Raw genomic sequence first — 25,341 nt, 5'->3', positions numbered from 1 at the left:
AATCCCCTTCATGGATCTCACGAAGTATTTCTTGGCCTTCTGCAGGGGACACACAGCGTTGAAACGCCCCAGTGACAATTAGGCGATGTAACTCGCCGTTAACAATCGTCATAGATTTGGAGCGTCTGATGATTTGTCTTGCCAAGGTCTCATCCTCAGGTAACTCACCCCAGATCATATAAGCCAAATAGGGCATTGTCCAATCTGGGTTAACGTGAAGAGCCGCCACCAGCCGTGCCTCCGGGTCTGGTACTACTAGCTCTTCCTCGGTAGGCACCTTGACAGAAGGGTTATGTAAAATATCGAGAAAGGTGTTCGGTGGCACCGGCTTATGTTGGGATCCCAACCGGCTTAAAGCATCAGCCGCCTCATTCTTCCTTTGATCAATGTGCTCCACTTGATAACCCTTGAAGTGACCAGCCACAACATCTACTTCACGACGATAAGCCGCCATAAGGGGATCCTTGGAATCCCACTTGCCTGACACCTGTTGAGCCACGAGATCTGAGTCGCCCAAGCATCTTACCCGTCTTAAGTTCATCTCCTTAGCCATCCGGAGACCATGGAGTAAGGCCTCATACTCTGCTGCATTGTTAGTACATGGAAACATAAGCCGGAGTACATAACAAAATTTGTCACCTCGAGAGGAAGTTAAAACCACTCCAGTCCCCAAGCCTTCTAGCTGCCTGGACCCGTCAAAATGAATAGTCCAATATGTGTTATCCGGCTTCTCCTCAGGTGCCTGTAATTCTGTCCAATCATTGATAAAGTCCACCAAGGCCTGAGACTTAATGGCAGTACGTGGCATATACTTCAAATCATGAGGCCCAAGCTCGATGGCCCTCTTGGCGACTCGTCCTGCGGCCTCCCTATTCTGGATGATATCTCCCAAAGGGGCAGAACTTACCACAGTTATAGGATGACTTTGAATGTATTGCTTCAATTTCCGGTTGGCCATGAACACTCTGTAAACGAGTTTCTGCCAATGTGGATACCTTTGTTTAGACTCAATGAGCACCTCACTGATGTAATAAACTGGTCGTTGAACCAGATGCTCCTTGCCAGTTTCCTTACGCTCCACCACGATGGCAACACTGACGGCTCGTGAATTGGGAGCCACGTATAGCAGCAACGGCTCTTTATCAATGGGAGCCGCAAGAACCGGCGGTTCAGACAACTGTCTCTTCAAGTCTTCAAAGGCAGCATCAGCAGCATCACTCCAGACAAAAGTGTCTGTTTTCTTCATCATCTGATATAGCGGTAGCGCCTTCTCACCTAACTGGCTTATGAACCGGCTTAAAGCGGCAACATGACCCGCCAGTCGTTGAACATCATTGATGCACGCCGGCTTAGCCAGAGAGGTAATCGCCTTAATCTTCTCCAAGTTAGCTTTGATGCCTCTGTTTGACACCAGAAAACCTAAGAGCTTGCCCGCAGGTACACCAAACACACACTTGGCCGGGTTAAGCATCATCTTGTAAACCCGGAGATTATCAAAGGTCTCTTTCAAGTCAGATATCAAGGTTTCCTTTTCTCTGGGCTTCACCACAATGTCATCCACGTAAGCATGAACATTACGCCCAATTTGATCGTGCAAACAGTTCTGCACACACCGCTGATAAGTCGCCTGGGCACTTTTGAGTCCAAATGGCATAGATACATAATAGAAGGCTCCAAACGGAGTGATGAAAGCCGTCTTCTCTGGTCCTTAACTACCATTTTGATCTGATGATAACCAGAGTAAGCATCCAAAAAACTCAAACGTTCACAACCCGCCGTAGCATCAATGATTTGATCAATACGGGGGAGAGCAAAGGGATCAGCCGAACAAGCCTTGTTTAAATCCGTGTTGTCCACACACATCCGCCAAGTGCCGTTCTTCTTGAGGACAAGCACCGGGTTAGCCAACCACTCCGGGTGAAAAACTTCAATAATAAACCCGATCGCTAAGAGCCGGGCGACTTCCTCTCCAATAGCTTTCCGTCTCTCTTCGTTAAAATGCCAGAGAAACTGCCTGACCGGCTTATACTTCGGATCAATATTGAGAGTGTGCTCAGCGAGTTCCCTCGGTACACCCGACATGTTAGAAGGTTTCCATGCAAAGATGTCCCGGTTCTCACGGATGAACTCGATGAGCGCGCTTTCCTATTTGGGATCCAAATTGCTGCTGATGCTGAACTGCTTAGAAGGGTCACCCCGGGTAAAGTCAACAAGATTTGTCTCGGCAGCCGATTTAAACTTCAACGCCGGGTCGTGCTCTGTAGTTGGTTTCTTCAGGGAGGTCATATTCGCTGGGTCAACATTATCTTGATAAAATTTGAGCTCCTCCGCCGCACAGGCCGACTCAGCATAAGCCGCGTCGCCTTCTTCACACTCCAATGCCACCTTCCAACTTCCATGCACAGTGATGGTGCCCTTGTGACCCGGCATCTTGAGCTGTAAATAAACATAACACGGACGGGCCATGAACTTAGCATAAGCCGGCCGCCCGAATAGAGCATGATATGGGCTCCTGATTTTGACCACCTCAAACGTCAACTTCTCAGCTCTGGAGTCGTATTCGTCTCCGAAGGCCACCTCCAGCTCAATCTTGCCAACTGGGTAAGCCGACTTACTAGGAACCACTCCATGGAAAACAGTGTTGGACGTTCTTAGTTTTTTATCAGTTAATCCCATGCGTCGAAAGGTCTCATAATAGAGGATATTGATGCTACTACCCCCGTCCATGAGTACCTTAGTGAATTTATATCCACCAACCTGACGTGCTACCACTAAGGCCAACTGACCCGGATTATCGACCCATGGAGGGTGATCTTCTCTGCTCCATACAATGGCTGTTCGGACCACCTCAAGTAACGGGGAACTGCCGGCTCGACAGAATTCACGGCCCTCTTATGAACCTTCTAGTCACGTTTGCATAAACTAGTAGTAAACACGTGGTACTGCCCACCATTCAACTGCTTCGGGTTGCTTTGATAACCCGACTGCTGCTGCTGCTGCTGCTCTCCTTGACCAGACTGCTATTGAGTATAACCTCCATGACGTCCCTGAAAGCCGGAGCCTGAGCCGCCCCCCGGGCCATGAAAACCGCCAGCCCCTGAACCGCCACCAGACCCATTATGGCCATCATAGGTGTTGGAATTCTTAAACGCCTTCATGATCACGCAATCTTTCCATAGGTGTGTGGCAGGCCGCTCCCTGGTGCTGTGTCTCGGGCAGGGCTCATTGAGTAGCTTCTCAAGAGATGGCCCTGACCCGCCGGATTGAGGCAGCTTACCCTTATGTCTCTGATTGTTACCTTGCATATTGGCATTAGCCACAAACTCCGGGTTACCGTCCGCCTTACGCTTATTGCCGCTTTGGTTCCCGGGGTTATGTTGTTGACCCTTTCCATTGCCATTCCTTTTTCCCTTCCCTGTCTTCTCATCGTCAGACGCGGGATCCTTGGTACTATCAGAATCGGCATACTTAACTAAAGCCGCCATCAGCGTACCCATATCCTTGCAGTCACGTTTAAGGCGCCCTAGTTTCTGCCTCAGCGGCTCAAAGCAACAATTCTTCTCGAACATAAGGACTGCAGAGCCGGCATCCATCTTGTCAAATGAATGAATTATCTCCTTGACCCGGCGTACCCAATGGGTGGTGGATTCACCCTCCCCCTGCTTACAATTCGTCAAGTCCACAATCGACATAGATTGCTTACAAGTGTCCTTAAAGTTCTGGATGAACCGGGCCTTTAACTCTTCCCATGAACCAATGAAATTGGGTGGCAAACCTTTTAACCAAGAACGGGCCGTTCCATCTAACATCATGATGAAATATTTAGCCATCGCCGCATCACTGACTTCCAACAGCTCCATGGCCATCTCATAACTCTCGATCCATGCTCCAGGCTGTAAGTCGGCTGTGTAATTCGACACCTTTCGAGGTCCCTTGAAGTCCTTGGGCAACCGCACATTACGCAAAGGCGGCACCAGACAAGGAACACCACCGGCTCTAGTGGCTAATCCCGCCTCAACGGAGGTTGTTGGATACTCTAGAAAATCTTGATGTGCCGTCTGTTGAGCCGCTAACTGAGCTGCCCGCTCGTTCTCCTGACGTGTTTGATCTTGCACCGGATTATAGCCACCGGGCTGGTTACGGCATTGGGCGTTGCTTGACAAAGCTTCCGACTCCATGTGCCTGCCGGCGCTAACCAAGGCGGGGGAGTTGAATGAATTCTGTCCCGGCTGTAAGAATAGGTCTCCTGCTGAGCTAAGGCCGTCTGGAGAAGTTCTTTGACTCTCCGGGTCTCCACTGCCGCCGGGTCATCACCGTCCATGGGAAGAGCCGCCAAACGTGTTGAAGCTGCAATTAAGTTCTCCATGGGGTTGGAAAAGTGACCCGGTGCAATTGGCACATAACGCGGTGGTGGCATGCTCACGTGAGGTGGTGCCATCTCCCGATGCTGAGCCGGCCCTTCTGTTCCAGCTGTCATAAGCTGATTGGCCTCTGGCGGGTTACTTGGGCCGGCTCCGGGTGTAGCAAAAAGAACCAGAGGGTCGTAATTCGGAGGTAAACGGGACTGGGTTTTCTGATGTCTCCTCCTCATTACATCATTGGATGCGTTTAAGCTCATCGTGAGCTGGTAAGCTTCTGACTGCAACCGCTGTGCCCGGGTGTCTAGAGCCGCCCGCTCTGTAGCTAGTCTAGTATCCTCCGCTGCCAAGGCCTCCTTGGTCTGAGCTATCTCCTCACGCACCCGTGCTACCTCCGCGTCATGCTCATCTTTGTCTACAGGAATAACCATCACGGTTAATAGGGCCGTAAGGTTGTCCATGAGGTCTACCAGCACCTGAGCCGGTGGGCGCATGGGGCCGCCTGCCCCGGCTGCTCCTAACCCGGACGTTACTGCTGCAGCGGCTGTAGAGTTTGAACCGGGCTGAGTCCCATCCATGAAGACTCCTGCACATCTTGGCGGCTCACTGGGGTCCGGAATACTGATGCCATCGGAACAGCCCCTGAGCACGCCGTCTTGCACTTGGTACAACGAATCTGTTGAGCCGGTAGACGAATCACTGTCTGAGACGACGGCCGTCTCTACCCTATCTTCAGATCCTTCAGAGAGTTCATCTCCGTGGATGTAGCCCACGAAGGCACGCTTTACAACAGGTTGAGTCCAGGTCTTCCTTGCACGCTGAGCCGTCTCGACGAGGTCGGTGCAGTTGTCCGGCTCAGGGCCCGGGTCACCGATATGGCCGATGAAGACGTGGATTCCACCAAGGGGACCCGGTATCCGTACTCAATTGAGTCGGCGTCGGGACCCCAACCTTCGTCGTTGATGTAGATCTTGCCGCGACGACTCTTGGTCATCCGACCCACTACATATCCCTTGAGCCCTTCGAAGTTGCCCTTCAAGAACTCAAATCCACCATGTGCTGGCCCCACGATGGGCGCCAACAGTCGTGGAATTGTCATGTCAGATGTCCTCATGAAAGGACTTAGTTGTGGAGCCATCGCAACTAGGAAGCTTGAAGGGCTTAAATTGGGACAAAGGACACGAGAGGTTTTATACTAGTTCGGCCCCTTACGGTGAAGGTAAGGCATACGTCTAGTTGGGTTGGTATTGATGTTTCGATGTCTAGGGAGCGAGATACGCTATACCCGGCTCTCGATGAGTTGTTTCTTGCCCTAAGCCGCCAGCAGGTCGTCCCCTTATATACACGGGTTGACGCCCTGTGGCTTACAGAGTCCAGGCCGGCTTATAACAGTGTCCGACTCGGTGACTAGTTAAATCTACCTTATGATACAAGTCATGCCATTACGGCGGTTTACTACAACGGGCCTTAAGTCGCCTGTGGGCCTTAAGCCCTCTCTTGAACCGCCATCTTCATGCTTGGTCTTGGGCTTCTCTCTGGTGAATCCTCTTTCTGTAACCCGGCCCCTCCTGGGCGGCGTACACAAATAGTTATATCCCCAACATAAATGAAAGTAACTGAAGGGATGTTACTTACCAAACCTCGTTTTACAGGTTTGGTGCAGCTCCTCTTTAACTTGCCACGCTCCTTGAAGATGTCCCCAATATCCCATGTTTGGTCTTCATTGCTCCTCTACATGTTCGCACTCATGGTTTTAAAATCTCAACATGGCAAGAAAAATATACTATTAGTAATACTCGAGCATCTTGTGGGCAACATTAAAGCACTCGTCTGCCATGTTAGAGCATCTCCAACAGAATCACAAAGCGCGGCGCTTTAAAAAGCGTTACGGTGCTGAGATCGAGAAGTAGAGACTAGAGAGTAGAGGATAGTTCTCAGCATAGATAGATAAAAAAAGATAATTCAACTACTCCTCGTCGTCAGACTCCTCCTCGGTGATGTCCTCCTCCGACGCCTGACTGTAGGCGTGAAGATACCGATCATGGTAGGATTCCCATGGCGACGCTACTCTTAGCCTCATGTTGAATTGAGCGTCCGCTTTTCGCCTACGCTTGTCCTTGCGATAGGCGGCTTGCTCCGCGCTCCTCTTATCCCTCTCTGCCCTCCTTTGCGCGTAGAACTCGCGCTCGTTGATGATGTCCTACGGTAAGTGTTGGCGCCACAACACCATGGCTTCCTCGTCCATCTCGGCAATGCCGATACGGTGCTCCCGCCTCTGGTTGTCGCGACGATCCTCGTCGGTGCTAAGCCGCGGCAGAGGCGCAATCTCCTGCGCCCGCTCCCGAGTGGGCACGTTGGGGAAGTTCAATGTTCTAGCCACCGGAGGCGCCACGCCACCGCGTCGTACGCGCGGGCGGCCTCGTTGGTGATGTCGAAATTGCTAAGGCCGAGGCGCATCCCGCGGAACCGGATCTTGGCGGAGAATCCACCAGAGGGGCGCGCGCGGATGCCGCGGTATCCCCACGTTTCCCGGCGACGCGGCGGCATGGTAGCACGGCAGCGGCGAGGCGACAAAGAGCGGGGAGAGAGCGGTGGCGAGGCACAGAGCGGGGAGAGAGCGGTGGCAAGGCACAGAGCGGTGGGAGGGCATCACCGAGGCCACGCGCCAAAACTAGCGCACGCCCGACCGCTTTTTCCCGCGCGTGCGCGATCCTTTCCCGACGTCTCTGCTATCTCTACTCTCTTCTCTACTGTTATATTTATTTAATATTTAATATTTAATATTTATCTCTAGTTCTCTACTGTCTACTTTTTTCTCTATACTTTTTTTTCTTGCAATATAGGCCGTTCGATTTATATCTGACAGATAGGAAGGAAACAATTGGGAATTTTGCAAAAAGATACTGTAGGATCGCAAGTATGTCTAGAGGAGGGGTGATTAAACTACTTGACCAAATAAAAATCTATCCTTTTCCCAATTTAAGTTCTTGGCAGATTTTAGCAACTTACCACGGTTCAAGCATTCTTAACACAATTCAAGCAAGCATGCAAAGAGTATATGAGCAGCGGAAAGTAAAGCATGCAACTTACAAGAATGTAAGGGGAAGGGTTTGGAGAGTGCAAACGCAATAGGAGACACAGATGTTTTTGTCTTGGGTCGGATAGGTGGTGCTATCGTACATCCACGTTGATGGAGACTTCAACCCACAAAGTGTAACGGCTGCGCGAGTCCATGGAGGGCTCCACCCACGAAGGGTCCACGAAGAAGCAACCTTGTCTATCCCACCATGGCCGTCACCCACGAAGGACTTGCCTCACTAGGGGTAGATCTTCATGAAGTAGGTGATCTCCTTGCCCTTACAAACTCCTTGGTTTAACTCCACAATCTTGTCAGAGGCTCCCAAGTGACACCTAGCCAATGTAGGAGACACCACTCTCCAAAAAGTAACAAATGGTGTGTTGATGATGAACTCCTTGCTATTATGCTTCAAATGATAGTCTCCCCAACACTCAACTCCCTCTCACAGGATTTGGATTTGGTGGAAAGAAGATTTGCGTCGAAAGCAACTTGGGGAAGGCTAGAGATCAAGATTCATATGATAGGAGTGGAATATCTTGGTCTCAACACAAGTGTAGGTGGTTCTCTCTCAGAAAATGTATGTTGGAAGTGTAGGCATGTTCTGATGGCTCTCTCCATGAATGAAGAGTGGGTGGAGGGGTATATATTGAAGGAAATATGCCCTAGAGGCAATAATAAAGTTATTATTTATTTCCTCATATCATGATAAATGTTTATTATTCATGCTAGAATTGTATTAACCGGAAACATGATACATGTGTGAATGCATAGACAAACTTAATGTCACTAGTATGTGTCTACTTGACTAGCTCATTAATCAAAGATGGTTATGTTTCCTAACCATAGACATGCGTTGTCATTTGATTAACGTGATCACATCATTAGGAGAATGATGTGATTGACTTGACCCATTCCGTTAGCTTAGCACTTGATCGTTTAGTATGTTGCTATTGCTTTCTTCATGACTTATACAAGTTCCTACAACTATGAGATTATGCAACTCCCGTTTACCGGAGGAACACTTTGTGTTCTACCAAATGTCACAACGTAACTGGGTGATTATAAAGGAGCTCTACAGGTGTCCCCAACAGTGCTATCAGAGCCAGGTTTAATGCATAGATGTTATATGCACGAGTAGAACACAAGTGAGTTGTGGGCGATACAAGTCATACTGCTTACCAGCATGTCATAATTTGGTTCGGCGGTATTGTTGGATGAAGCGGCCCGGACCGACATTACGCGTACGTTTACGCGAGACTGGTTCTACCGACGTGCTTTAGTTGAACCGAGTGTGGCTATGCCCGGTCCTTGCGAAGCTTAGCACTAACTTGACGAACTATCGTTGTGTTTTTTGATGCGTAGGTAAGAATGTTTCTTGCTCCGCCTGTAGCAGCCACGTAAAATTTGCAACAACAAAGTAGAGGACGTCTAACTTGTTTTTGCATGGCATGTTGTGATGTGATATGGTCAAGACGTGATGCTATATTTTATTGTATGACATGATCATGTTTTGTAACCGAAGTTATCGGCAACTGGCAGGAGCCATATGATTGTCGCTTTATTGTACGAAATGCAAACGCCCTGTAATTGCTTTACTTTATCACTAAGCGGTAGCGATAGTCGTAGAAGCAATAGATGGCGGAAACGACAATGATGCTACCATGGAGATCAAGGTTTCGCGCCGGTGACGATGGTGATCACGACGGTGCTTCGAAGATGGAGATCACAAGCACAAGATGATGATGGCCATATCATATCACTTATATTGATTGCATGTGATGTTTATCCTTTATGCTTCTTATTTTGCTTTGATTGACGGTAGCATTATAAGATGATCTCTCACTAATTATCAAGAAGTGTTCTCCCTGAGTATGCACCATTGCGAAAGTTCTTCGTGCTGAGACACCACGTGATGATCGGGTGTGATAGGCTCTACGTTCAAATACAACGGGTGCAAAACAGTTGCACACGCGGAATACTCAGGTTAAACTTGATGAGCCTAGCATATACAGATATGGCCTCGGAACACGGAGACCGAAAGGTCGAGCGTGAATCATATAGTAGATATGATCAACATAGTGATGTTCACCGTTGAAAACTACTCCATCTCACGTGATGATCGGACATGGTTTAGTGGATTTGCATCACGTGATCACTTAGATGACTAGAGAGATGTCTGTCTAAGTGGGAGTTCTTTAGTAATATGATTAATTGAACTTAAATTTATCATGAACTTAGTACCTGATAGTATTTTGCTTGTCTATGTTTGTTGTAGATAGATGGCTCGTGTTGTTGTTCCGTTGAATTTTAGTGCGTTCCTTGAGAAAGCTAAGTTGAAAGATGATGGTAGCAATTACACGGACTAGGTTCGTAACTTGAGGATTATCCTCATTGCTGCACAGAAGAATTACGTCCTGGAAGCACCGTTAGGTGCCAGGCCTGCTGTAGATGCAAGTGACGACATTAAGAACGTCTGGCAGAGGAAAGCTGATGACTACTCGATAGTTTAGTGTGCCTTGCTTTACGGCTTAGAACCGGGACTTCAACGACATTTTGTACATCATGGAGCATATGAGATGTTCCAGGAGTTGAAGTTAATATTTCAAGCAAATGCCCTGATTGAGAGATATGAAGTCTCCAATAAGTTCTATAGTTGTAGGATGGAGGAGAATAATTCTATCAGTCAACATATACTCAAAATGTCTGGGTATAATAATCACTTGATTCAACTAGGAGTTAATCTTCCTGATGATAGTGTCATTGACAGAATTCTTCAATCACTGCCACCAAGCTACAAGAGCTTCGTGATGAACTATAATATGCAAGGGATGGACAAGACTATTCCCGAGCTCTTCGCAATGCTAAAGGCTGTGGAGGTAGAAATCAAGAAGGAGCATCAAGTGTTGATGGTCAATAAGGCCACCAGTTTCAAGAAAAAAGGTAAAGAGAAGAAGAAGGGGAACTTCAAGAAGAACAGCAAGCAAGTTGCTGCTCAAGAGAAGAAACCCAAATCTGGACCTAAGCCTGAGACTGAGTGCTTCTACTGCAAGCAGACTGGACACTGGAAGCAGAACTGCCCCAAGTATTAGGTGGATAAGAAGGATGGCAAGGTGAACAAAGGTATATGTGATATACATGTTATTGATGTGTACCTTACTAATGCTTGCAATAGCACCTGGGTATTTGATACTGGTTCTATTGCTAATATTTGCAACTCGAAATAGGGACTATGGATTAAGCAAAGATTAGCTAAGGACGAGGTGACGATGCACGTGGGAAATGGTTCCAAAGTCGATGTGATAGCGGTCGACACGCTACCTCTACATCTACCATCGGGATTAGTTTTAGACCTGAATAATTGTTATTTGGTGCCAGCGTTGAGCATGAACATTATATCTAGATCTTGTTTGATGCAAGACGGTTATTCATTTAAATCAGAGAATAATGGTTGTTCTATTTATATGAGTAATATCTTTTGTGGTCATGTACCCTTGAAGAGTGGTCTATTTTTATTAAATCTCAATAATAGTGATACACATATTCATAAAGTTGAAGCCAAAAGATGTAGAGTTGATAATGATAGTGCAACTTATTTGTTACACTGCCGTTTGGGTCATATTTGTGTAAAGCGCATGAAGGAACTCCATACTGATGGACTTCTGGAATCACTGGATTATGAATCACTTGGTACTTGCGAACCGTGCCTCATGGGCAAGATGACTAAAACGCCGTTCTCCGGAACTATGGAGCGAGCAACTGATTTGTTTGAAATCATACATACAGTTGTATGTGGTCCAATGAATATTGAGGCTCGCGTTGGGTATCGTTATTTTCTCACCTTCACAGATGATTTGAGCAGATATGGGTATATCTACTTGATGAAACACAAGTCTGAAACATTTGAAAAGTTCAAAGAATTTCAGAGTGAGGTGGCAAATCATCGTAACAAGAAAATAAAGTTTCTATGATCTGATCGTGGAGGAGAATATTTGAGTTACGTGTTTTGTTTACATTTGAAGCAATGCGGAATAGTTTCGCAACTCACGCCACCCGGAACACCACAATGAAATGGTGTGTTCGAATGTCGTAATCGTACTTTACTAGATATGGTGCGATCTATGATGTCTCTTACTAATTTACCGCTATCGTTTTGGGGTTATGCTTTAGAGATGGCCGCATTCACGTTAAATAGGGCATAATCAAAATCCGTTGAGACGACGCCTTATGAACTGTGGTTTGGCAAGAGACCAAAGTTGTCATTTCTTAAAGTTTGGGGCTGCGATGCTTATGTGAAGAAACTTCTACCAGATAAGCTCGAACCCAAATCGGAGAAATGTGTCTTCATAGGATACCCAAAAGAGACAATTGGGTACACCTTCTATCACAGATCTGAGGGCAATATTTTTGTTGCTAAATTCGGATCCTATCTAGAGAAGGAGTTTCCCTCGAAAGAAGTGAGTGGGAGGAAAGTAGAACTTGATGAGGTAACTGTACCTGCTCCCTTATTGGAAAGTAGTTCATCACCAGAACCGGTTCCTGTGACAACTACACCAATCAGTGAGGAAGCTAATGATATTGATCATGAAACTTCAGATCAAGTTACTACCAAACATCGTAGGTCAACCAGAGTAAGATCCGCACCAGAGTGGTACGGTAATCCTATTCTGGAAGTCATGTTACTTGACCATGGCGAACCTACGAACTATGAGGAAGCGATGATGAGCCCAGAATCCGCAAAATGGATTGAGGCCATGAAATCTGAGATGGGATCCATGTATGAGAACAAAGTATGGACTTTGGTTGACTTGCCCGATGATCGGCAAGCCATCGAGAATAAATGGATCTTCAAGAAGAAGACTGACGCTGATGGTAATGTAACTGTCTACAAAGATCAACTTGTTGCGAAAGGTTTTCGACAAGTTCAAGGGGTTGACTACGATGAGACTTTCTCACCCGTAGCGATGCTTAAGTCTGTCCGAATCATGTTAGCAATTGCCGTATTTTATGAATATGAAATTTGTTAAATGGATGTCAAAACTGCATTCCTGAATGGATTTCTGGAAGAAGAGTTGTATATGATACAGCTAGAAGGTTTTGTCGATCCAAAAGATGCTAACAAAGTGTGCAAGCTCCAGCAATCCATTTATGGACTAGTGCAAGCCTCTCGGAGTTGGAATAAACGCTTTGATAGTGTGACCAGAGCATATGGTTTTATACAGACTTTTGTAGAAGCCTGTATTTGCAAGAAAGTGAGTGGGAGCTCTGTAGCATTTTTGATATTATATGTAGATTACATATTGTTGATTGGAAATGATATAGAATTTCTAGATATCATAAAGGGATACTTGAATAAAACTTTTTCGATGAAAGACCTCGGTGAAGCTGCTTACATATTGGGCATCAAGATCTATAGAGATAGATCAAGACGCTTAATTGGACATTCACAAAGGACATACCTTGATAAAGTTTTTAAGAAGTTCAAAATGGATCAGGCAAAGAAACGGTTCTTGCCTGTATTACAAGGTGTGAAGTTGAGTCAGACTCAATGCCCGACCACAGTAGAAGATAGAGAGAAAATCAAAGATGTTCCCTATGTTTCAGCCATAGACTCTATCATGTATGCAATGCTGTGTACCAGGTATGCTTAGCAATAAGTTTGGCAGGAAGGTACCAAAGTAATCCAGGAGTGGGTCACTGGGCAGCGGTCAAGAACTTCTTGAAATACCTGAAAGGACTAAGGATATGTTTCTCATTTATGGAGGTGACAAAGAGCTAGTCGTAAATGGTTACGTCGATGCAAGCTTTGACATTGATCCGGACGATTCTAAATCGCAAACCGGATACGTGTTTATATTGAACGGTGGAGCTGTCAGTTGGTGCAGTTCTAAACAAAGCGTCGTGGCAGGATCTACATGTGAAGCGGAGTACATAGCTGCTTTGGAAGCAGCAAATGAAGGAGTCTGGATGAAAGAGTTCATTTCCGATCTAGGTGTCATACCTAGTGCATCAAGACCAATGAAGATCTTCTGTGACAATACTGGTGCAATTGCCTTGGCAAAGGAATCCAGATTTCACAAGAGGACCAAGCACATCAAGAGAAGCTTCAATTCCATCCAGGACCAAGTCCAGGTGGGAGACATAGAGATTTGCAAGATACATATGGATCTGAATGTTGCAGACCCGTTGACTAAGCCTCTTCCACGAGCAAAACATGATCAACACCAAGACTCCATGGGTGTTAGAATCATTACTGTGTAATCTAGATTATTGACTCTAGTGCAAGTGGGACACTGAAGGAAATATGCCCTAGAGGCAATAATAAAGTTATTATTTATTTCCTCATATCATGATAAATGTTTATTATTCATGCTAGAATTGTATTAACCGGAAACATGATACATGTGTGAATGCATAGACAAACTTAATGTCACTAGTATGCCTCTACTTGACTAGCTCATTAATCAAAGATGGTTATGTTTCCTAACCATAGACATGTGTTGTCATTTGATTAATGGTATCACATCATTAGGAGAATTATGTGATTGACTTCACCCATTCTGTTAGCTTAGCACTTGATCGTTTAGTATGTTGCTATTGCTTTCTTCATGACTTATACAAGTTCCTAGAACTATGAGATTATGCAACTCCCGTTTACCGGAGGAACACTTTGTGTGCTACCAAACATCACAACGTAACAGAGTGATTATAAAGGAGCTCTACAGGTGTCTCCAAAGGTACATGTTGAGTTGGCGTATTTTGAGATTAGGTTTTGTCACTCTGATTGTCGGAGAAGTATCTCTGGGCCCTCTCAGTAATGCGCATCACTATAAGCCTTGCATGCAATGTAGCTAATGGGTTAGTTACGTAATGATGAATTAAGTAACGAGTAAAGAGACTTGCCGGTAACGAGATTGAACTAGGTATTAGGATACCGACGATCGAATCTCGCGCAAGTAACATACCGATGACAAAGGGAACAATGTATGTTGTTGTGCGGTTTGACCGATAAAGATCTTCGTAGAATATGTAGGAGCTAATATGAGCATCTCGGTTCAACTATTGGTTATTGACCAGAAACGGTTGTCGGTCATGTCTACATAGTTCTCGAACCCGTAGGGTCCGCATGCTTAAGGTTTCGATGACAGTTATATTATGAGTTTATGAGTTTTGATGTATCGAAGTTTGTTCGGAGTCCCGGATGTGATTAAGGACATGACCAGGAGTCTCGAAATGGTCGAGACATGAAGATTGATATATTGGAAGCCTATATTTGGATGTTGGATGTGTTCCGGGTGAAATCAGGATTTTACCGGAGTACCGGGAGGTTACCGGAACCCCCCCGGGGGCTTAATGGGCCTACATGGGCCTTAGTGGAGAAGAGGAGAGGAGGCAAGGGTTGGGCCGCGCGCCCCTCCCCCTAGTCTGAATAGGACAAGGAGAGGGGGGCGCCCCCCCCTTTCCTTCCTCTCTCTCCCTCCTCTTTCCCCCCCTTCTCCTAGTCCAATAAGGAAGGAGGGAGTCATACTCCCGGTGGGAGTAGGACTCCCCTTGGCGCGCCCCCTCCCCCCTTGCTCCTTTATATACGGGGGCAGGGGGCACCTCTAGACACAAAATTGATCTCTTGATCTCTTAGCCGTGTGCGGTGCCCCAGTCCACCATAGTTCTCCTCGATAATATTGTAGCGGTGCTTAGGCGAAGCCCTGTGATGGTAGAACATCAAGATCGTCACCACGCCGTCGTGCTGACGAAACTCTTCCCCGACATTCTGCTGGATCGGAGTATGGGTATCATCATCGAGCTGAACGTGTGCTAGAACTCGGAGCTTCCATAGTTTTGGTGCTTGATCGATCGGGCCATGAAGACGTACTACTACATCAACCGCGTTGTTGTAACGCTTCCGATTTCGGTCTATGAGGGTACATGGACAACACTCTCCCTTTTCGTTGCTATGCATCACCATGATCTTGCGTGTGCTTAGTAAATTTTTTGAAATTACTACATTCCCCAACATATATAGCCTCCACACAAAATCTAACCGTTACACACAACTTACCAATCTCGGTGGGACTGAATTGAGAAACTCGGTCGGACCGATTTAGCAAATCATGTGACCGTGAGGATTTTTGGTGGGACCGACATGCAACTCGGTATGACCGATATGTTTAGGGTTAGGGCGTAAAGTAATCTTGATGAGACCGATTACACAAACTCGGTGAGACTGATTTTGGTAATGGACACACAGAGGATTGGTCAGGCAAACTCGGTGGGACCGATTCGCTCATCTCGGTAAGACCAAAACGTTACGAAAAGGAAACAGAGAGTTTGCATTGTAATCTCGGTGGGACTGATTCGCTCATCTCGGTAAGACCAAAACGTTATGAATGGAAACAGAGAGATTACAACCCCATCTCGGTGAGACCGAGATCCCTATCGGTGAGACCGATTTGCCTAGGGTTTGTGGCAGTGGCTATGACATCTGAACTCGGTGGTGCCGGATAGGAAGAATTGGTGGGGCCGAGTTTGACTTTTGGTTTAGGTCATATGTGGATATGAGAAAGTAGTTGAGGGTCCTTGATGGTATTGGCTTTTCCAATAGACTCAATGTGATCTTGGATCACTAAAATAGAAAATGTAGAGTCTTGTGCTTTGAGCTTGAGCCAATCCTTTTGTACTTAGTATTTTGAGGGATCCACTTTTCTCATCCATGCCATGCCAATCATTGAGCTTTCCCGAAATATTTATCTTGAGGTAGCATTAGCTCAATGAGATATATGTTGTTAGGAATTACCAAAACCACCTAGGGATAGTTGCACTTTCAATCTCCCCCTTTTTGGTAATTGATGACAACATATAGATCAAAGCTTCGAAAAATGATAATAAGGTTGAAAAACATTGTCGCTTTGGGAAGTATGTGAAAAGTAAGAGCTCCCCCTAAATTTGTGCATTATTTAAAATTTGCTTTGGACTGCAAATGCACAAAGAGTTAGAATCAAGGGTTACTCTTCCATGTCACATACATCTTGGTGGAGCGCTCAAAATGATAATAATTAAACACATGCACTCATCACCAAGCAAAGTGAATGATCATATAGGGATAAAAGGATAATGTCATCCAACAATCATTAAGGTAGCATATGATCAAACACATGATCATCCAAGTATCTCACAAAAGGCATAGAGTATTAAGCAAACAAGCAAGTAACGAAGTTCAACCACCAAAAAGACATGAGAGAACAAAATCAACACTCTCTCTCGAAGCCTATGATCTATACATTTTCTCCCCCTTTGGCAACAAGTTACCAACAAGTTCATAAAAAATGCATAGTGCTAATCGACTCTTAGGCTTGGTCTTCATGGGATGGTGTAGAGATGGCTCCTTGGACGAAGACTTCTGTTGAAGTAGCTGGAGCTGGTGGAGAGGGTGCTGGAGCTGGATGCACTGAAGCTGTAGCTAGTGCAGATGATGTAGCTCTAGTGTCTGCCACAGGAACTGCAGCAGATCTCTGTCCTTTGGGCACTCTAGCAAAAGCATGAGTAGTTGACTTGCCCTTCTTCTCCTCCACATCCTCCTGAAGTTGCTCAACAGCAGTCAGGATCTCAGTCACTTTGACATCAAGAGCATAAAACTTCTTCTCTATGATTCTCTCCAAGCTCTCCTGCTTTGAGTCAGGGTGGCCAAGCCCTTTTAAATCCTCAGAGTGGAGGCAATCAAGTAGCCAAGCCGATCCTGCTTGCTCTTCAGGAAATCTGAGATGCCTCTTCAGCAGTTGGCATCTTAGCAGCCTTCTCAGCATTTGCCTTCTCCTTCTCTTGTGCTTGTGTCGGTGTACTAAAGTAGGGGTACCTTAATACCCCGGCCTTGTGCACGGGCAGTCGCAGCGTCCCGCGGCAAGGCTTGCCGGGCGTCCGCCAAGATCCTCCGCTATTCCTATTACTGCCATTCAAGAACAAAGTGTTAACTGAGAAGACAAGGCCCCGGCAAGAGGAGCTTGCCGGGAAGGAGAAGACCCCGGCAAGAGGAGCTTGTCGGGAAGGCCAACCAAGGAATTTCAAGAAACTTGCCGCGATGCCCCGCGCGTCCCGGCAAGGCCCGGCGAGCGGCAAGCTTGCGGGCGCGACAAGACAACGGCCGCGGCAAGGCGCTTGCCGCGGCAAGGCTGCCACCCTGCACCCGAGCTCCAGCGCATCCAACGACGTGTCACCCCATGACCATCCTAGGAGCACGTGGCGGGTAGCTGTGCAGCCATGCGGTGCGAGGTGGCAAGCGAAGCTGACAAGGAGGCCATCGTGGCGATTGGTGGCGCCCCTAACTGTCGCTTCCTGCACTGTTGGGGCGACCGGACGGGCATTAAATGCCCTTGTCCCCTGCCGTCAGAGTTAGGTAGGGGCACTGTTGATAGTGGTTGTACCAACCCGCGTTTTTACTTTTTTACCCCTCTTTCTACGCTGCCACCTGTCGGTGACCCCTTTAGACTATAAAAGGGAGGCCCATGCGCACATAGAAGGGGTTCGGTTCATTCGACTCATCCAACACCACAACACTCCTACGCTCTTGAGCAAGAACAGAATAGAAACACAAAGCAGCAGTAGGAGTTTTATCTCTCCGGAGAGCTCCGAAGCTGGGTAAAATCCCCCGCGTGCTCTCGCCTCGATCTGCTCTGCGTGCGCCCCCCGCTCCCTTGCCGGACCAGAAGGGGCTCCCTGCCCCATAGTTGCTCGTTTCCCCACGACATCTTTGGCGCGCCAGGTATGGGGGCGTCGAGGTCGTGCGTATCTGATCCGGAATCCGCGTGCGCTACATCAACATCTCCATCGACATGCCACCAAAGAAGAAGACTTCGGAGGTGGCTGCTCCGTCTGCGACTATCCTACCGCCACCGGAGCAAACGGGCGGTGGGGTGGACGCCGGCGGAGGAGCGGGCGCCAACGGTGGGACTCACGTCGTCACCAGGTCCAAGGATAAGGCCCCGCAAGGTTCAGCCTCTGCACATCCACCGCACCCCTCCCAGGAGGTGCAGGATCGACAACGCCACAGTGCTCCTAGCACCGTACTCGCGTTGGAACAAGGCCAAGCTGGTGGGTCGCGTTGGAACAAGGTCAACACACTGGCACGAGCGCAGTGCGGTCGCCTGGACGGGATGTTGCTCCTTCTAACACTGTTAGGAGTTTGAGCATGTCCCGCACCTCGCGTCGCTCACCACCGCCACCCAAGACCCCAGAGGAAGCGCTGGCCCGAGCCCAGCTGCTTCTAGATTACCCTCCAGCGCCGGACAAGATCGATGACTGGAGGGCCGCCATTTATAGCGTCATTGGCTTCGCCAACGGCGACAAGCCCCGGCAACCGAGCACATCGAAGCCCCAGCAAGACGCCCAGGCGCAAGCTGACGCCGACAAGACCGCTGGGGGTGCCACCACCGTGCACTCCCCGCCCCGAAGGCCAAGATCGCCGACTCGCAGGGCCAACCTCGACACCAACTCCACCGCGTCGTCGGACCCGCGAGCTCGCCGCGGTCAGCGCCAAGTTCTCCAAGAACAATGACACGAAGACGCTCGCACTCGCATCGAGCGCAGAAGAGAAGCGCGGCGTCAATCTGACCAGCGCGCTGGGCCCACTGTCGATATGCATGCGCCAGGGGAACCAGGCGACTTGCCGTACGCGGTGGGTTGCCCTGCGTTCACCCGTGAGCTGCGGCAAGTCCAGTGGCCCAGTACCAAGAACTTCAAGCCAGACGTACCCAAGAAGTACGATGGCAGGATACATCCGTCGGAGTTCCTCAGCGTCTACACCATCGCGGTGCAGGCTGCCGGGGGGCGAGACGAGAAGATCCTCGCCAACTACTTCCCGCTGGTGCTCAAGCCCAACGTCAGATCTTGGCTCATGCACTTGCCGGACAACTCCATCTCGTCATGGGCGGACCTGTGTCATCAGTTTGTCGGCGCCTTCACAGGCGGCCACAAACCCCATGGCCAGGAGAGCGATCTTCATCTGCTCGTCCAGAAGGAGGAAGAACCCCTGCGCAAGTACATACAGAGATTCAGCCAGGTGCAGCGCAACATCCCAGACGTCCACCCTGCCGCGGTTATCAGCGCGTTCCATCAGAACGTACGCAACCGCAGGATGAGGGAGGAGATGGCGATGTGCAAGATCAGAGATGTCAGCGAGCTATACGCTCTGGCCGACAAGTGTGCATGGGCTAAGGAGGGGAGGAAGATCCCCAGAGAGAATGCAGGAGCAGAAGAATCTGACAGTGAGGATGCCCCTCCAGCAAAGAAGAACCGGAGGCGCAACAACAGAAAGAGAAAGGCTAAGGATGTGCTAGTTGTCGAGCAGTCCGGCAACGGAGGCGGTTCCGAGAAGGCCAAAGCTGGTGACTCCGGCGAGGCTGTGGTAATCGCCGACAAATAGGACGGCTCTGGCAAGCAGTATTGCAAGATCCACCGCACCAAGGGCCATGACCTCCAAGCCTGCAAGAAAGTTGAGCAGATGGCGGAGCTACAGAAAGCTGAATACGAGCGCCGCGACAAGGAGAAGGCCCGGGAAGGTGGCGGAGGATCCGGCGACAGGCGTCCCGCCCGGGGAGGGCGCCGCGGCAAGGCCAAGCAACGGCAAGGAGATAGGCCTCCCTGTGGCCGCGACAAGGACGAAGACGAAGATGAAGATGATGAGATGGAGGAAGATGAGACTGACGAGCAGGAGTTTCAGAAGGCAACGGAGGTTTTGTGCGTCGACAACGGCGCCTCTCTACACACCTCGCACCGACAACTCAAACAGTGGGTGCGGGAGGTGAACGCAGCAGAGCCGTCGGTTGAGTCACGCAAGCCCCTGAAGTGGTCCAGCACGCACATCATCTTCGACGTTGAGGATCACCCTGATCGCATCACTGCGGTCGGGTGCTTGCCGATGTTGGTCTCGCCAACAATACGCAACCTCAAGGTCACGAAGATGTTGGTTGACGGCGGGGCCGGCCTGAATCTGATCTCTTCTGCGGTGCTCAAGAAGCTCCAGATCCCCGACAGCGAGCTCGAAGAGACTGGTACCTTTCAAGGAATCAACCCGGGAAGGAGCAAGCCAAAGGGGAAAATCACACTGCCAGTGACGTTTGGCAGCGAGCTTAATTTTAGGACAGAGAGAGTCACATTTGATGTTGCTGATTTCCCATTGCCCTACAATGGGATACTCGGCCGTCCGGCGCTTGCCAAGTTCATGGCAGCCTCTCACTACGCCAACAATGTGCTCAAGATGCCTGGTTCGATAAGTGTTATTTCTGTCCATGGTGACAAGAAGGACGCACTTATCTGTACCGACAAGATCTACCGGGAAGCAGCAGCCGCAGCAGAACGCAAACCACTTGCCGCTGAAGCTCCCGGGGGGAAGAAGAAGACCAAGTCCGGCAAGAGTAGCTCTGATGCCCACTCCGGCAAGCGCACCTCTTCGGAGTGCTGCGCTACCGTCGAGGACGCACCATCGAGCTCCACCGGCAAGTGCAAGAAGGCAAAGACAGCTTCACCAGAGACCAAGAAAGTGGCCGCCAAGGAGGACGGCACTGGTGGTACCTTCACCATCAGTGCCACGCTTGACCCTAAATAGGAAAGCGCGCTCGTTGCTTTCCTGCGGGCGAATGTCGATGTGTTTGCATGGCAACCATCTGACATCCCCGGTGTTCCCAGGAAAGTAATTGAGCACCACCTTGCCGTCTGCCCTCACGCGCGGCCCGTCAAGCAGAGAGTTAGGAAGCAAGCAGTGGAGCGCCAAGAGTTCATTGCAGAGGAGATCAAGAAGTTGGAAGCAGCCGGCCTGGTCCGAGGAGTACTCCATCCAACGTGGTTAGCCAATCCGGTAGTCGTGCGCAAGGAAAACGGGAAGTGGAGGCTTTGTATTGACTTCACTGATGTTAATAAAGCTTGTCCCAAGGAACCATTTCCCTTGCCGCGCATTGACCAGATTGTCGACTCCACAGCAGGATGTGATCTGCTTTCATTCCTTGATGCATACTCAGGATATCATCAGATCTTCATGGCGCAAGAGGATGAAGAGAAAACCGCATTCATTACTCCATGTGGCATGTACTGCTTTGTACGGATGCCTTTCGGACTAAAGAATGCTGGTTCAACATTTGCAAGAATAGTCAGTCATGCCTTTGAGCCACAACTGCACAGAAATGTAGAAGCTTACATGGATGACATAGTGGTCAAGAGCAGAGACAGGGCAACTTTGATCCCAGATTTGGACGAGACCTTCACAAATCTGCGCAAGATCAATCTCAAGTTGAATCCCGAGAAGTGCGTGTTTGGAGTTCCTTCCGGCAAGCTTCTCGGATTCTTTGTATCTCAGCGAGGGATCGAAGCCAATCCCGACAAGATCAAAGCCATTGAACAGATCGAAGCACCGAAGCGCGTCAAGGATGTGCGAAGACTTGCCGGCTGTGTTGCTGCTCTCAGTAGGTTCATCTCTAAGTCTGCTGAGCACGCCCTGCCGTTTTTCAAAATTTTGAAAAAGGCAGGTCCAATGAAATGGACTCCGAAAGCGGAGGCTGCGCTGCAGGACCTGAAGAGATACCTATCCTCCACTCCAACACTTGTCGCACCTAAGCCACAAGAGAAGTTGCTGCTATATTTGGCGGCAACCAATCAAGTGGTTAGTGCTGCATTAGTAGCGGAGAGGGAGGCGGATGATGAGCCAGCAACCGTGGCAAGCGAGTCCGGCGACAAGCAGGGGGCTTCCCCGACAAGTTCTTGCTCCGGCAAGGATGGATCTGTACAGTTGCCGGAAGAGAAACAGAAGAAGATGGTGCAGCGCCCAGTTTACTTTCTCAGTTCCCTTCTGCAGGGGGCTAGATCAAGGTACTCTGGTGTGCAGAAGTTGCTTTTCGGCCTACTCATGGCCTCGAGGAAGCTGCGCCATTACTTTCAAGCACATGAGATCATAGTTGTCACTCGCTTTCCGTTGAAGAGGATATTGCAGAATCCAGAAGCAACAGGCAGGATTGTCGAGTGGGCACTGGAATTGTCAAGCTTTGGCCTCAAGTTTGAAAGTACTTCAACTATTCAGAGCCGAGCATTGGCAGAGTTCATAGCAGAATGGACGCCAACGCCTGATGAAGAAACTCCGGAGAGGAGCATCCCCGTCAAGGAAGCGAGCAAAGAATGGATCATGTACTTTGATGGTGCCTTCTCGCTGCAAGGTGCCGGTGCGGGCGTACTACTTGTCGCACCCACCTGAGAGCACCTCAAGTACGTGGTCCAGATGCACTTTCCCAAGGAGCAAGCAACAAACAATACTGTAGAGTATGAAGGCTTGCTTGCCGGACTCAGGATCGCGGCAGAACTTGGGATCAAGAAGCTTATTGTCAGGGGTGACTCACAGCTTGTCGTTCGCCAAGTTAACAAAGATTATCAGAGTCTGCTGATGGAAGCATACGTTGATGAAGTGAGGAAGCTGGAAGAGCATTTTGACGGCCTGCAGATGGAACATGTTCCAAGAGCTCAAAACGACATTGCAGATGGCTTGTCAAAATGTTCCGCACTTAAGTTGCCTGTGGTACCAGGGATTTTTGTGCTCAAGCTGACTCAACCATCTGTAACACCATCAACTGGACAGAGAAAGAAGAGAAAGTTGGTTACTGGCGACTACTTTCCGGCAGAGCTCCCCGAAGCCGCCGCCAAGAAGGTCCCCAGGATCAACACAGAAAGTGCTGAGGAGCAGTCTGCTCCGACAAGCCCTAGGGTTTGTTCCGTTGAAGCAGACGCTCCCGACAAGCTGTATCTTGACACGCTTGCCGAGGAGCATCACGCTCCGGCAGGATCCAAGATTCTTGCCGTAGAAGCGGATGTTCCCGCAGCAGCATTTGTGCCTTTAGTCCTTGTTGTCGAGCCGCAAGCTCCAACATGGGCACAGCAGATCGTCCAATTCCTTCAAATAGGAGAACTTCCCGAGGAGCAAGAAGAAGCGGAGAGAGTAGCCCGACAATCAAGTATGTACCAGTTTGTCGATGACATACTATACAGAAGAAGATTCAACGGAGTGAAATTGAAGTGCATTTCCCGGGAAGATGGACAGAAGCTGTTGGCGGAGATACATGGAGGCATATGTGGTCACCACATTGGCGCAAGAGCACTTGCCGGCAAAGCCTTCCGGCAAGGTTTCTTCTGGCTGACAACCCTCCAGGATGCAACTGCACAAGTAACCAAGTGTGAAGCATGCCAGTTCCACTCCAAACAGATACATCAACCAGCTCAAGCTCTCCAAACAATCCCTTTATCCTGGCCATTTTCGGTCTGGGGGCTCGATATCCTCGGCCCCTTCCCTCGAGCTGTCGGGGGCTTTGAGTACTTGTACGTTGCAATCGACAAGTTCACAAAGTGGCCTGAAGTGGAACCAGTGAGGAAGGTGACAGCACAGTCAGCAGTCAAGTTCTTCAGGTCAATTGTTTGCCGTTTCAGAGTCCCTAACAGGATCATCACCGACAATGGCACACAATTCACGAGCCGCACCTTCATGCAGTACGTCCAGGATCTTGGCACCAAGATCTGCTTCGCTTCTGTTGCTCACCCGAGAAGCAATGGTCAAGTGGAGAGGGCAAACGCTGAAGTGCTGCGCGGGCTCAAGACCAGAACTTTTGACAGGCTGCGCAAGTGCGGAAGAAATTGGATCGAGGAGCTGCCGGTGGTTCTTTGGTCGATCAGGACGACGCCAAATCGAGCCACTGGCCAGACACCTTTTGCTCTTATCTATGGAGCAGAAGCAGTTCTCCCCACGGAACTCGTATACAGATCACCTCGAGTGCTCGCTTACGATGAGCTTGAGCAAGAGCAGCTGCGGCAAGATGACGCGCTGCTCCTCGAGGAAGATCGTCTTCAGGCTGCGGTACGAGATGCTCGTTACCAGCAAGCTTTGCGCCGCTACCATAGCCGCAAAGTTAATGCCAGAAGCTTCGAGGAAGGCGACCTTGTTCTTCGGCGTGTTCAATCCGCCAAGAATTCTAACAAGTTGACGCCGAAGTGGGAAGGCCCTTATCGGGTGAAATGAGTCACTAGGCCCGACGTTGTCTGCCTTGAGACCGAAGATGGCTTTCCGGTGAGCAATTCCTGGAACATAGAGCATCTTCGCAAGTTTTACCCATAAGGCGCGGTTGCCGGAATCCATTCCGGCAACCAACTTTTGTACAAGCCTTGCCGCTGTTGCATGTAACCCTTTGTACAAAGCCGGGCGCAGATCCCGTGCATAAATAAAGTTCATGTCTGCTTTGCACATCTTGTCAAAATTCATGCATTCTTTCTTTTTTGCATGTTTTATCTGACATTTTGTGCAGCACTCGCCCCCGGTAAGCAATAACGAGCCTTAAAGCTCCATATCTTTATTTTCTCTTCTTTCTTTTGTTCAAAAAGAAGGTTCCTTCGCCCACAAGTTCACCGGGGGGGGGGGGGGGAGGAGAGGATAAAGATGTGGACCAGGCGTTGTTCAAGAAGTACAGCCTTGCCGGGACACAGACGACAGAAAAGCTAAGTTGCCAAAGTTTGAGCACAGTCAGTTTTTAAATTTTTAAGTTATATTCCTTGAACGACCGTGCCTTGTATGGAAAACCTGTGCGCGGAGGAACCGGCTCGTGGCTAAGTTGCGCCCTTACTTTGTTTCGAGTCCGCTCAACAGTGAAAGTGCACTGCAACTAGCTCCGACAAGGTTTCTTGCCGGAAGCAACACCGCCGGCAGGCTGCTAATGTTCCGCACTCAGCGCTCGTGGCAAGCGTGTTCCCACCGGCAAGTTCCCTAAAAGCGTAGGGTAAAAACATACAAGGAATGGAGTCAAATAAAGGATGTAACATAACAAGCATTGCCCAGAATAAAGTTATATTACCAGAGTAACTTATTGCGGCGTTGACTAAATTATTCTCATAACTGAGACAACA

The sequence above is a fragment of the Triticum aestivum genome, chromosome 3B, assembly GCF_018294505.1.
Source record: "Triticum aestivum cultivar Chinese Spring chromosome 3B, IWGSC CS RefSeq v2.1, whole genome shotgun sequence".
Classification (NCBI taxonomy): domain Eukaryota; kingdom Viridiplantae; phylum Streptophyta; class Magnoliopsida; order Poales; family Poaceae; genus Triticum; species Triticum aestivum.
Note: the sequence above shows the minus strand (reverse complement) of the source record.